The sequence below is a fragment of the Phasianus colchicus genome, chromosome 1, assembly GCF_987193195.1.
Source record: "Phasianus colchicus chromosome 1, bPhaCol1.hap1.1, whole genome shotgun sequence".
Classification (NCBI taxonomy): Eukaryota; Metazoa; Chordata; class Aves; order Galliformes; family Phasianidae; genus Phasianus; species Phasianus colchicus.
This window is the reverse complement of record NC_143436.1, coordinates 128,221,872-128,237,627: the sequence shown is the minus strand read 5'-3', so window position 1 is coordinate 128,237,627 and position 15,756 is coordinate 128,221,872. Positions and strand designations below refer to the sequence as shown.

Below are 15,756 nucleotides of genomic sequence, written 5' to 3'. Positions count from 1 at the left end.
AGTAGACTTCCTTAAAATTTAGTTTTCCTTCTCTTGTGAGCAAAAAAATATTCAAAACAGAAAACTGAAAACAAAGAAGAAACACAAAATTGAGTCAATCCCAGACATGATTTTTTTCTGAAAGTAGCCCTTGTTTGTATTATGCTACTAAAACTCAGAAACATAGAAATGGAAAACAGGTACTTACCACAAGAAAGAATTTGTACTTTTTAATCACAAAAAAAAAAAAAAAAAAAAAAAAAAGCTAAAGAATAAATTTTAATCTACTTTTTTAATCTACTTTTAATCTACTTTAATATACTTTCACAATGTACTTTTGAGGCATGTGAACACCTATCCCACAGCACACATACATGTATCCACACACACCATAGCCTCTGTTTATGGAAGGAAGATGAAATAAGCCTAACAGTTTTCCTCACCCCAATCCTTGGTCAGTTTATCTATTTTCTGACTAAAGAAATGGCACTAAGCTTTCCAAACCATGTCTCATTATGCTGTAATTACTCCACTAACAAGTGTTTTTCTTTAATGTAAAATGTTATGCAATAAAGAGTGAAATATGAATCAGAAGCTCTACTTCTATCTTTGTTCAGAAATTAAATATGGCTGTTAGGCAAACAAAGTGGTCTAAGTAAACATTCTAACAACTTTTTTTTTTTTTTTTTTTAATCATCTTTTTTAGGGTCTGTATTTTCAGGCCAGATTTATAAGGAACAAAAACTTGACTTTGAGTTTGCACAACAAGTGTAAGTATGGCACATATACAGCAATGCTACAATATGATATTTAAACTATGAGCTTTAGATTTCTATATAGTGGTTGGTCATTTCACACTGTCCCTTTCCTTCATAAGCCAAGTATATGTTTTGCTGATTTGGCTGAACACAGGAGGGACAGCCTTCTGTAAGGCTATAAAAGATCCTTAAAACATTCTTCTTTTAAATTAAATTTTATTCCTAAATATCTCCAGATATTCCAGTATAAAATTTTCAAGTATTGTTTAGGAATTATTTTCTTAGTATGAGCAGAATTTATTTTATTTTGATTTTACATGCAAAGTTAATAAAGTTGAACCAAAAATTTAGTCTCTTCTGGTCTTACAAGCAGTGTAATCATCTTACTTGAGGAGACGAGTGGGGGACTTTATATTTAGTGAAGATTATTATTTTATTTCTTTCTTTTGTTCTTCAGTTTAAAATGAGAGTCAGTCAAATATGAAGCACCAGCTGAAACTCCATCTCCTCTATCTTCAATTCAGTTGCAGAGAAGTTACTGTGTACACAGTGAATGTGTGTGTTCAATTATATGTACTCAGTATATAATTAACTAAGTGAAATATCACTGTCAATGAAATATAGCTGTTCTCTAATCTATCACTGTCTTCGATAAATTTCAGATGTAGGCTTCAAATTTCAGTCATCACCCAAGTCTTCCATTCTCTTATTTTTCTTTCTTTTTATTTTTAGTTATCGCCCAAACGTTGAATTTTTTTCTCAACTGCAACCCAAATAAAATTAATCCTTTAAAGTATCTTGAATCACATAAAAAAAAAGTTAAAAAGAAATTATTTTCCACAGACCATTAATCCAGCAGACACAACAATGCAAGCACTTAACACAGGCAATGTTGATGTTCTCCTGTTGTCTCAGTGAGATAGTTTGATGGAAGAGAGTATTATCATCACATGTCAAACATAAAATTAAAAACTGACAAAACCAACATCTCCCCATATATAGTGCCAGTAGACAAAAACTGAATGTGATTATTAAGACAATTATGCATTTTTGAAGTTGAGTGAAAAAGTGGATATATCCCAACAAATTTTAATTCACATACTATCCTCCCTAAGATTGTCAATACATATCAGTGAGATATTGCAATGATTTTCTCTCTAATGTGCTTGGCTTAAGTGACTCTGCTTCTGGTACTTCAGAAAGAAAAACACAAATGTAATAAGAATTCAATGAGACATTAGGAAGTGTCAACACACAGTGTTACTAGATTTGATAAGACATAAATATCATCTAACACAAGTATGCAAACTAGGGTTATTGCAACAATCTTTTGAACTTTTTAAAATTTGCACGGTTTGAAGCAGTTATCCGGGAGTCACCAATTTTTTGAGCAGTTTAATATAATACTGAAATGTATTTAATTACAGAATATTGAGTGGGAATGTTGTTTCTCTTACCTATTGTGTAATACACTTTCATTTTTCTGTTAGTAACTGAAGTATATTTTTAAATGTAAGTTCTTGTCCAGGATGTTGGGTCTGAGGATTATTTTAATCCTTTTTGAGATATCATTTAATCAATATGTTAGAACATCAGTATGTTCCAAAAGAGGCTTCTGTGTTCCCACCACATCATATATTGTGTGTACTAGCCAGTACTCACATACTAGCTATGTCAGTATGAATGTTCTTGAAGAGAACAAAAGCGTTATTGTTGGAATTATTTCAGAAGTAGCAAAAACACATAAGATACTTAGGAACAGTTCAGAAAAAAATTATATTGACCTTCTGAAAATATAAGCTTGCAGAACTTTATTACAGGTAGGAAAGATTTGGAATTTTCCAAGTAAGTTTTCTGATTCTTTAAAATGTTGAATAATTTATCCTGAAGCTTCTGTAAGAAATTGCTAACCCCTGTGATAAGGGGGGGGGAATAACTAACTAACTAAATGAATAAGACATGCTACCCATGATTAGTGTAAAATTGCACTCGTGTCCTCAATCAAAAGAGACAGAATGGGAATGTGACACAGATTCTCCTGTGATGAAAATTCAGTTCACCAAGATGAACAGTATTTAGTACTTGCTCCACAGACCAGAAAGCCCTTCTCCTTGAGGCTGCTCTTGAGGGAGGTGCTGTGATAGTATTTTTTCCCCCATATAAATATAAAACTCACTGCAGCAATTTTAGCCTTTGGATTCCCACATAATAAGTGAACATTATCACTGATTTATAGGATTGGCTCTTCTGCAGATTAACAACTATTTATCTGTTTAATGAATATTTCCCACATAAAATATAGATGATAAATCTTAACAGTAATCCTGGAACCAGCAGTAGAGCACAGAAGAGTGCAGATACTTACTAGCAATGATCTAGTGCAATAAGGACTAAGTTTCAAAAGTGTCTCTGTTCAGATATGGAGATATTGGTGTGATACCTAGATATGTTCACAGAAGATTACATTTGTAAGAGCGCTGCATATTAAATGTTGTCATTTGTCCTACAGTTGCATTTTTTTCCTGACTGAAACAAAAAAGCATGGCATAATTCCTCACTGAAGTACAGCAACTATATTTTTTTAAGGAAATATGCTTGGCCAATTTCTTACTGTTGCTTTTTTTTTGGGGGGGGAGGATGGGGGGGGGGGAAGAGGGAGGGGATAATATATTTTGATATTACAGGCATGTATGTTTGCAAATCTGAGACACTTCCAAAGCATTAACAATCAGTTTAGATGTAACTATACAGTATTTCATTTGAGCCACTTTATTTCTCCTTAAAAAGCTTTTTATGGAACGAAATTTTAAGCTTTAATTCAGCAAGCATCTCTCTTTTAAAGTATCTCATTCTGAAATTCTGTACTAATTGACCTTAAAAAATTACTTAATTTCACTTATCAGTGAATCCCGTATTATCAGATTAATTATGGATGCCACATATATCTCTTCTGAAAATGAAGAAGTCATACCACTCAGTCAGTCAAGAGTTCGCTGTCTCACATTCCCTTTTATTATGAATAAGAATCTCATTCAGAAGTAGATACTGTGGAGCTTCAGGTTTTCCTAAATATATTTGCAATTTGTGCTAAATCTTTCTCCTCTTAGATATATATCATATATGTGGAATGCATTCAGGTCCTATGCATGCAGTTTACCAATGCATTTCAAGTATCCATTCTGAAGACTAATGACAGCAGAAAAATAGCTACAGCATTAGCTGAAGCCATTTTTTATTTTTTGCATTTTAAATGTGATTGTTCCACCTATCATATGGTAACCTTTTGACACCATGTAATTTTGGGAAAGCACTCAGTTTTTAGAAATCACACAGCATATTATGAATAATACTAGCATGAATAATACTAATTAGGCCTCCCAATTTCACACACTCAACTTTCTGGAAAGCTCGAGCTCAATCTGGATGAATACAGGATTTAATTGTCATTCTTTCAGTGATATGTGATATGTCTATTTACACAGCTCTTTCAACACATCTCTAAAGCTCATGGTTTTCCATCCCAGGAGAGCTATCACAGTTTTACAGTCAGCTCAAGTCAACAGTTTATTACTGTCTCAAGGGGGCAATAGGAAAGCAGAACTGTATTTTCTGCATTTCTCCCAAGACTGCTTTTTCTCCTTTATCTTGATTTCCACATAGCGTACAAGCTTTAAGTCCTTGGCTTGCAGCTATGGCCAAAACTCTTCAGCTACCTTTGTAAGTGTACCAAGAAGCTCTCATTTGGAAGCTGAAAAAAGATCAGAAGAGGCATGTGGACATTTCAAATAAACGTGGAGGAAGAAGATTATTGAGAATTACAGCTTGTCAAACTGTCTTAGAATCTGTCTGTGGATCACATGCCCTAGGAGAGATCTCAAAGAAAGGCACCCAGCTCTTAATGTCTCTCTACTTTAAAGACTGTTGATTTTATTTGAAGACATATATTCATAACACCTAGATTTGAATATCCTTTAATTTTTATCTATTTAATGAATACTCCCAATATGTAACAGCATTTATAGATGCATGCATATATTTGAAAAGTATGTATGTATACATATATTTAAAAACTGTATAGTTAACAGAATTCCAGAAGAAACACAGGTTTATTCTAGGTACCTCTCACCCCACAAGGGTGGTATAATGAAATGAAAATCTGTCTATTTTTCATGTGAAAATTTGAGCTGTTGCACTAATTGTCAATGTGCACAGCAACTAGGAAATTTTATTTTATTTTCTGAGATAAGAAGGTTAAGGAATATATGTATACTCTGGAGCTCCCACATTGTAGTATAACAAAAAATATAAATAAATAATATTGAATTTGTGTTCATCTACAGTACTTTCTTAATGGCTACAGCTGCAATACTTGAAAAAAAATCACTAGAATTTCAGACTTCAGTAAGTGTGTGTAGCTGCATCTATACAGACAAGAAATGTTTATTTTCAAGAAAAAGAGAATTACATAATTTTGTGTCATGTTCAGAATTGAATGGGCAGAAATAAATTCCTCCTCCTTAAAGAGTTTTGCATTTCAAGCATTAGTGAAGATTACAAAAGAAAAGAAAAAGAAAGAAAGAAAATGCTGTTTCACAGGCTTCCTTCAAATGGAATTTTAGAGAACAAATAACAAATCTCTATAGAGATTTCTACAGAAAAGGATAAAAAATCACTGATTGCAAAAGGTTTGCATAAAAATATGAAATTCTAATAAACTCAGCTTTGTACATTGTATACAGTTTTCAACTTCATGATTATATATGCTTTTGTTTCAGACAGATTGTTTGCATCTCTCTGTGCTTTGACTGTTCCATGTATAGAGAATGAAAGCAGGATGAAAATCATAATATTTAACAAATTACAGTACTCTCTATATTGTTCCTCATAAATAAAGACAGAAATAATGATTTCTCTATGTCCAAAATTATGTGTTTCTCACAAGCCATTTCCCTGGGCAACAATAAATGCATTAAATTAGGCAGTAACTAACACTGACATTCTTTAAATGAGGCTGTATCTTCCAACAAGTTAATGCAGGGCAGTGGAATATACTAATTGTCACACAGAGTAATTATGCCATTCCAAAACATTCCACAAAAGGAGGCAAGCACTTTTGAGAAGTAGGAATGTTGCATAAATAATTATTTATATATTCAATGATAGTAACTAGTTCTGACTGATTGGCATGGGAGTTGTTTTCCTCACAAGTTTATTCCACAGCAGTGAGTTAAATTGGATCCATCTCACTGAAAAAAAAAAAAATGTTATATTTATGCAGATTCCAGTATAGAGAAGATCTTCAAACTATCTGTACAAATGAAACGGGACCCTGATCACTGGTTTGGACCAAAATGAACTTAATAAATACAGTTATTATTTAAGAGTTGTGTTGTACAAAAAGTTCTGTCTTGCTTGCACTCTGACATTACTATTCTGCATTCATGCTAGCAGCTGATTCCTATTTACACTTATTCCACATAAATTTCAAATTCAATTTCAAATCTCAAAGTTTCCAGTTTCTGATGTATATTTCATGTTAAGAAAGTGAGCCATTCTTTTTAAGATTAATAAATATAGGCCTATGATATAGTTTAAAACTGGTATTTATGTTTTATATTTATTATAGTTACTAAAAGAAACACTACAGAAATCTATGTTATTCTGAAAATATTTGCATTTATTTAAATTGTATTTATTCATTATGAAAAACATGATGAAACTAACCAGTTTCATCTTTCATTCTGTGCTAATAAATTTCTATGCCTAGTTCTCTTCCATCAGATTTTCATGAATAATTCATTATTGTACATAAAGAAATGCTTAAAATCTGTAAGAGATTTATTTTAATCCACAATAATTAAAAATGCTTTGAATAAAAAATACTGAAAATAACCCTTTAAAATAAACTATCTAGTAAATCAGATTTAAAGGTTATTACTTTTCCTGATAATTATTAATATAGAATTCTCTATTATTTTAGAAAAATAATAGCTGTCATAGAAATGACTTAACTACATATGTTCAGTAATATATTTTTAAGGATCTTTATCCTCATTTGTTACACAATTACATCACAGTAGTACTTTAAGTCTTCTAAATACACTACATTGTATTGACAAAACTGACTGTAATGGCTGAGAAGAAAGAAGGCTTTGTTCCGCGGGCTTATCCTTTCAGTGACCTCCAAAAGATAAGGGGAGTGTTTTTTGTGCTTCCACTGTAACTCTAACTGAGGATTGGGCTGAGCCCACCGTGCTTACTGACTGAATAATGAAGCACCTATTAAAAATCATAAATGTACCATATAGTTATTTAAATTAATTCAGACAGAAGCACTGCTTTTTTTTTTTTTTTTTTTTTTTTTTCCTGTACAAGCATCAAGAGGTACACAGTTTGTATGAAAGTGTGACAGTGACCTCAAACAGCTCACATTTCTCTGCTAAATTGGTGCACCTGATGAGGTGTGAATGTAAAAATGTTGTGTGCAATATTGCTACCTATCTCACCTTTCTCTCCAGTGAAGCCATTTTGCAATTCAAAACAGATTCAGAAACATAGTTTCTTGAATCACAAAACCTAAAATCTAACAATCAGTTCAATATATTGAAATCTTTCAATACGCATCCTTTCCTTTTCTGTTAATGTGCTGGCTTTAAGCTGCCAAAACTCTTAAGAATATGCATAGTTTTAAGCATATTAGCAGTCGTGCTGACTCAAAAGATAATACCATTATGGACCGTGATTAAGTTGGCTTCAGTGCTGTCTGAAGACCAAAAACATAAGCCTGCACTTAAGCCTGCACTAAAGATCACAAGCGAGAAAGTCCCTCTAGAATATATAAATCTTATTGCAAATTTTGTCCAGAAGTATATGTAATATACCACAGTGGCAAGTGAGCAGGTGTAAAATGTTGATAGAGTGTAATTAGCTGCAGAGGTGCAAAATGTTGTTAGTATTCTACTACAGTCCATTTGCAAGAATGTACAGCACCTAAATTTGAAAGCACAAATTAATATTTCCTATTAATCAAACTTCCCAAGCTCAGAAGAAACTACATTATAGCTAATGTTGGTAACTAGACTCTGCAGAAATAATTCAGTCGTGTTGGAATAACATAATATCACTAATAGGAAAATCACTTTAAGAGATAAAAAGGTACTCTTTTGTCCCATATAAATTAAATGCAAATGGATGTGTTATAAAAAAGTGAATTAACAACCAGTTTTAATAACTGAAGGTAAATATCTCTCTGCACACAACTGAACTCCAATAATATATTCTTGCATTTAACAACTACTGGTGAAGTTGTTTGTGTAAATTCTCCTTTTGGGTATTTGTAGGCACCACCAGAAGCTGTGAGATGAATAATCAGGTCTTAAGAATATCTATTGATGCAGCTATTTTAATTCTGCAGTTTGAGCACAAGCTCAGTTTGCAGCTGCCTCTGGGGAGTTCAGGAAATAATTATGTTTGTTATTTCACAGGATCCTCTGAGAATGGAATTTTATTCCATTGTAATATATGACAGAATAGTTTTGACACCATATTCACTTCTAATTGTTTCAAACATCTTAGGTTTTCTCTGGGAATCATGTATATGTTAGTTACAAGAAAGTAGAAAGTCTGTATAAGATATCCAAAGGAGAGACATGCTAAACTTCATTTAGTGTTCTTTTTAAAGTACGTAATATGGTTCCTCATGTACTGTCTCAGATTTTTATGTCTGTATCTAAACACAATAATGAATTAAATACTACTGGAATTAGCACAATCAAACCAACTAAACAATTACACTATCAAACTACTAAAATGTTAAAAAGAAGGTATAAATTAAGATGGTATAGAATATATTCTCAAAAATTCTTGGAAAGTTAGGTCTAAAGTGGATATCATTTAGAGCTTTTGAACTTGAAATGTAAATATTTAATTATTCTAACACCTTCCAAAAATACTACACATGTAGAAAAGATTTCCACTAGAGTTGAATAGAGATGAAAATAGGTGTGAAAAATTGGAAAGGAAAACATTTAAACAATTTATTCATTGTTAGTTAGTACTGAAAACATATACAACTTTGCCAAATAAAAATTAGTGTCCCCCTTGAGCTGTGAGAAAATACAAAGGGAAATAATGACTGCCAGAACTTCTTAATAAAACATATAGAAATAATATATTTAAAGAAGAAAGCCTCACATTCTTTTCTTTTCTTTTTTTTTTTTCTTTCAACAAAGGTTGAAAGTCCTTCTTCAAGGATTTTATCTTCAAGATTTGGCCACATAAAAAGTGCAATTTTATCTAAGTACCATGAGATTGTTTCAGAGTGTTACAAGGAGTAGATGACTTCCTAGTCTTACTAAGATCCTACAAAATAAGAAGACCTAGACATAAACTAACAATTCCAGAAATAGAACAGAAATTTCTTTTACATCCATGTAATTGTTTGTGAAGTTTAAGTTTGTGGCATGCAAAGTAACTCTATACAGCATTACACAGGATTAAGCAGTTGTAGGATTTCAAGCATAAATTTGTCATAGAATTTTTACTTTCATTGTATTAACAATTTTTTAAAAAATACATCAGTTCGTACTAATTAGGGCTTCAAACCACAATGTTTCTGGTAAAACTTTACTGTCATTGCTGAACCATTGGGATGTTTTCACAGAAAATTATTACAGAAGAGGAATGAATTGGAAGAAAGTACTGACAAGGATTTGTTGTCAGTTATGCATGTTATTTGCATTCTGCCTACTTCAAAGCCTATCTTCTGATCAACCTTATAAAGTTGCGAGACTTTATCTGCAAAATTCAAAACTGAAGGATTGTTTTAATTCAGACGTGCTAAGTAATTATATTACGCTATCATCAAAGCAGTTGAACAGAATAGTGATACAAGCTTTTAAACTTCAACAGCATGACATCGATCCCACTAGTATCTGATCAATCTGTTCTCCATACCTTGACAATATCAATTAGCTGGTTTTGATCCATACTAAATTTCATGATTATGTAACTATACTAAGAGATAGAATACTCTCTTGTGTATTGACCAAAGTTAAATAAAAATACGTCTCATTTTAATTTTCCAATCTATTATGTTAGAATGCAGAAATGAAGCGTAGTACTTCCAATGTTGGTTTTCTTGATTTACTTAAAATTTAGAAAGGAAGCACAGTAGCTTGTAAATTATCATTATTTGACAAATTTATGAGACTAAAAGCAAAAAATAAAAAATTATGTATGATATAAGAACTACATCACGTACTATATGTTAACATATAATATTGTGTTGATTATGTCAGTGTAAGGTAACGTGTCTAAGATTTTGAAGAGAGACAAGTTGAATTTTGTGTTTAAAGGGAATCATATGAATCATACAGAATTGCATGTACTATGTAATATTGTATAATTGTATGTAATATTTGCATGTATAATGTCATATTGTGTAATTGTATGTAATAATGAGAAATTATTTCATATATTCTTTTTGTTTCTTATAGCAACGCCTCAGGCTCGGGGCAGAATGGCTGGAAGACTGTGTGGAAGAAAAGAGCATAGGGGTGTTGACTGACACTCAGATGAACATGAGGGAGTAGTGCACCCAGGTAGCCAAGAAGGCCAATGACATCCTGGCTTGTATCAGAAATAGTGTTGCCAGCAGGAGCCGGAAGGTGATCATCCCCCTGTACTCAGTACAGGTGAAGTTGCACCTCGAGTGCTGTGTTCAGTTTTTGGACAACTCACTACAAGAAAGTCATCAAGGCCCTTCAGAGATGGACAGTGAAGCTGGTGAGGAAACTGGAGCACAAGTCTTATGAGGAGCAACTGAGGGAACTGGGATTGTTTAGTCTAGAGAAGAGGAAGCTCAGGGCAGACCTTGTAGCTCTCTACAACTACATGAAAGGAAGCTGTGGAGAGGCAGAGGTTGGCCTCTTCTGTGTAACTAGTGATAGGATGAGAGGGAATAGCCTTAATGTTGTGCCAGGGGAAGATCAGGTTGGATGTCAGGATAAATTTACTCTCTGAAAGTGTGGTCAGGCACACTTGGAATGGGCTGTCAAAGGAGGTAGTTGAGTCATCGTCTCTGGAGGCGTTCAAGAAGCATCTACATGTTGTACTGAGGGATTTGATTTAGTGGGGAAATATTGGTGGCAGCTGGACTGTTGGAGTGGATGATCTTGGAGGACTTTTCCAATCTTGATTGGAAACCTATGATTCTATGATTCTTTGGATAAATATAAATGAATAGTTCTTATAAAAAAAGAACATTATCAAGCTTTCTTTCTTTTGGTTTTCTTAAGGAGTATACATATATTGGCTTTTTTTACTGTCTCACATACTTCAGATGATAAAGGAAAAATTAAAACTTCGTACTGTTTCTGCATTCAGTTGCAAGAGAGATCTAAATGTTTCTCATCACAATCAGTGTGATTTGCAATTTAAAATGTACCACCTCTTCAAAGAAAACAAGGATATTGGATTCAAGTACAAAAGTGTAGAAAGTCACTGACAAAGTGAATCAGTGAGAGTGTCTAAAGATAAAACTGACACAGCAGTTCAAACTATACCTGTCTGTATGTGTTTGTTACTCTGTCACTCATATCAGCACTAAAATACAATTACAGGTACAAAAACACCTAGCACAAGAGACAGCTTACCTAACACTGAAGGAAAAAAGAACAAGGTATCACACTTAAAAATAGTGAAAGAAAAAACAGAACAAAACAAAACACTCATCAAATCCCTCCAAGTATTAGTTTTAGAAACTAAAGTTTAGAAAATTTAGTTTTCTCTTGAAATCAACGAAACGTTCTTTCTAGACATAAAGTTCACTGACACAGACTCCACTTCATTAGAGTGTGTATATGTGTGTATATGTGTGTGCCATTACATTTACCATGTCCTCCATGCTGCTCTTAACATGCTATGCTTTTTAGCAGCATGGGAAAATGATGAGCATTTTCATTGCTTTGTGTTTTGCGTTTTAGACGCTACCACGAGTAATTCCAGCAAACTGTTGTAAAAGTGGACATGGAGATTAGAGGAAGAGAAAAGAAAATTCAGTTACTGTTTTTCTGCAGAAATAAGAGCAGCTGTGAAATGGCTGAAATATTTTATGTGTGAAAATTTTGTGTTTTGGTTTAATTTCAACATGAATTCTGTAATAGATCCTCATACGTTCAGAATAATGTTTAAATATAGATTAACAGAAGCTTCTCGTAGCATCACTGATGGGCATGCTTTCATTTTGCACATTTTCTAAATCTATGACACATTAGTTTTGAAATATGTTTAACTATTTCTACAACAACTGTAGGATGGAACATTCTGCAGAAGTTCTATCTAGAATTCAGCATTTAATTAAAGCTTTGCTGTCACCCAGTTTTTAAGTCTGATGATATATTACACCTAGTGATCAAAGTGCAGTACTATTCTCTGTTCCATATTGCCTTTAACACATTTCATTTTAATATCTGTTCACAGATCTCTACAGGGTATCTCTCTTGCCTTCATAATGAATTTCTGTGTAGTGAAAAGCAACAATTCCAGAAACAACTTTTAATTTCTGACTCAGACTTCTTTGAAAATAAGTTCTCTATTCATTAATATCAATAATATGGTACAAAACAGACCGTTAAACTGATTGGTAACAGTCCCTCTCTCAACAGTAGCTTGTAGATTTCCATACCAAGAAAGTGACATCATCTGATAAGTTCTTTCAGCTCTTTCTTCATTTTCTTTTATGTTACTGCATCCTCTAGCACCATACTTTCTTCACACTAGGCAGCTTCCTAAACTGATGCAAGTCTTTGTTCCTTCCCTTCACAGTTTTATTTTATGATGCTTCTTTTTTTTTTCTTTTTTCAATTAATTCTACCTTAGTTTCATGCTTAGCTACCCATAATACATGCACTATTACCTTAGACTATTAAAATAATCTCATGCTGTCTTCAGTTATTGCCCATCTTTGGCAATTTAGTTGTAATTTAACGTTATTAATGTTATTTCGCTTTCTGTAATTTCGTATTTGTTAATTTAAGTTTGTTCTTCTCTGGATACACATTCTAAAGAAACAATAGGATTAACTTAATTTATCTTATTGAGCTAATTTAAGATATATACAAGTAAATTACAGTAATTCACATTTTGAAAAACTGAAGTGGTGAAGTGGCAGAAGAGGAAATGCTAGCACATATGTTCCTAGACATATTAAGAATAGAACACTATTTATTCTCTAAAAGTTTTAAAGAATAAAACTGTTGATCTGTCAGAAAAGAAAAAACAAGTTTCAGTGGCTAATTAAAATAAGTTACTATAATAGAATATCAGTACGAACCGATAACATTTGTATTAAAATCAAGAAAATCGAGGTTATTATAGCCTAAGGAAAAAAGCAAGAAAGGGCATCATAAATCATTTAAATACACTGATAGAAAATAATGCACAGTTGTCTTTAAATTAAATTAAAACACACACACACACACAAAAACATAGCTCTTCAACCTGCTAGAAAACATTAAGTATCTCTATAGAATAATTGATATAAGAAACATGTTGGTAAAATATATCTGGGTTTTCAAAAAGTCTTTGATAAACCCCTTTTCCTGGGAAAATATTAAGAACATAATGACACAAAGAAAAAGAGGCTGAAGTAACGTCATGGTTTAAAAACAAGGTACACAGACTATGTTAAACGGTAACCAAAGATCACTTCTCAACATAGCAAAAGATTAATGGTATTCTGAAGAATTCCCTAAATTTTTCTGATGTTGTTAAACATTTTGTTAATGATCTGGAAACAAAGGATGAATGATAGTATTTTCCAGCAACAGAAGCTACTTAAGTCATGACTAGAGGGAATACGAATATCTTTAAAGAGAGGTTTAAAAGATAGATGAATGAGAGATTATACGTAAGGTATTACTTTCTGAAAAGAAGTCAAACATACATCTAAATATCTATAGAATATGACCTATTTACCACGGGCAGTCTCTGCAGTCAGTGCAGAGAAAGAATGTCTGCCCCAGATTGAGATAAACTGCAAAGTAGGTGTGCTTTTTTCACAACTTACAAGGAAAAACGCTTACACATTACTCTAGTCATAGCAACAAGAATTGTAAAAAAATAAAAAAAAAGAATAGCCAAGAATAGCCATCAGAATGTCAAAGCATAACATAAAGTAATTCTGTTCATCAGTAATTTTGTACATGAATGTACAATAGCAAGTTATAGCAAATCTTATCAAGAATGATACATTCACATCAAGTTTTATTTTCACACAAAACATAACAAAATAGAAAGTTTTGCATCAGTACTCTAAACTGCTGGAAGGCAAATGGATTTTGTATTAAAAAAAATAATAATAATTAATTAGACCTACAGAACAGAAAAATGAAAAGGATATCATGATTATTCACTTACAGTATTTATGTACTGTATGCAAACTTCATGTATAAAATCTATTCCTCTTCAATACTTCAACAAAAGTAGATTATTTAAAAAAGCAATAAAGACATAATACAAAGAAATATAAAAACAATTTGTATTAAATTTCAAGCATGTTACATCATTTAATGACACAAACTACTCCATGGAATACAGAAGAGATGGTTATGACTGTCTATCTTTTTGTTGTTTTTTAAATAAGCGAGACTGACATGAAAAAAAAAAAAAAAAAAAAAGCATAAAAAGCAGAAATCATGGATTGTGTGTTTCAAAGAATAAATCAATCATCATCTATCTGGGAAGAAAACTGCAGTGATGGTTAGATGTGACGGAAGTCTTTTACACCATCAGGATTTCTTATTCCCATGTATGAGAGCACAGACAGTTTCAGAGAGGAGACCAGGATAAAAAATACTGGTGTGGTTTTGTACAAGTTTCAACTTCAGATAGTGGTAGCATGGAATCATAGAATCATAGAATTGCTCACATTGGAAATGACCTTAAAGATAATCAAGTCCAACCGCAATGTAAGATAATTTCATTTTCACAACAACACAGTTATTCAAGGTGTAACAGCAGTGAATCTAAAAGAAGGTGCTAGACTGATACTAGGACTGGAGACAGTACCTACTACTGTCCCTGGTCCTCACATGGAATGGTTTCTCTAAATTTAAATCAAAGACCTGGAAGGTAAACTTGATGTCAGCTTTACATGTTTATTGTGGGATGATTCTTTCTGTCTTCTCTGACTCAATCTCTTAGAGAAGCTGTTCCTCTTTTTCACTGATGTCCCCATAGTACAACAAAGGATGAAAGCACTAGGCATACAATAGAATGCCTTCATTTCTGACTATTTGAACACGGTCTCTAAGAAGAAGTGATCATCCTTCATTTGTGAGTGCATATATTTAATGAGCAAAGAGAAGCAAAGTCATAATGAAGAAATATCTCTGCTGTAATGGGCATGGGCTTTTGAACATTTGAAGTAAATTTACTGTTTAGCTTCCACACTATATACTCCTAAATATAAACATTACAGTACTATTTTCTGGGGGGAAAAAAAAGAAAAAAAATACAACCCCCCATTCAAAAAAAAACTGTGTTGCTAAGGGATGTGTTCATCTTTACAAAGTAATGCTTGCTTCACAGTTGTCTTAAAACACTTTCTCAAAACAAAAGCCAATTTATGCGAAAACAATAAAATACAAAACATTTTTTAAGGACAATTCAAATTTGTAGAGTTAATTTATGTGGCTGCTAACAACCATACTTCTTTGTTTAGATACAGTAATTAAAGGCATACACAATCATCTGCCCTGAGAGAAGCACAAGGCAAATCACAAAGATCAACGCAGAAAATAGGCTTGAATAAAGGAGAATTAAAATGGCCTTGTAAAAAATACATCAAATTGTAAAAGAATATTAAAAACAAAACAAAACTAAACAAACAAGCAAAAAAAAAAAAAGAAAAACTGCAAGACTGGCAACCATCAAATCCATGTCTCTCCACTTTAGAGTCAAGGATGTTGAGAGGTACAGCGCCATATGCTTTGCACAAGTCCAGGTAGATAATGTC

At 32.6% G+C, this 15,756-nt stretch overlaps 1 protein-coding gene across 6 annotated transcripts in view; it reads right to left on the bottom strand.

Annotated features, from left to right (window-relative positions):
- The window catches only part of NLGN4X (neuroligin 4 X-linked), a 167,665-nt gene that overhangs the window by 75,122 nt on the left and 76,787 nt on the right, over positions 1-15,756 (bottom strand). The window lies entirely within an intron of this gene.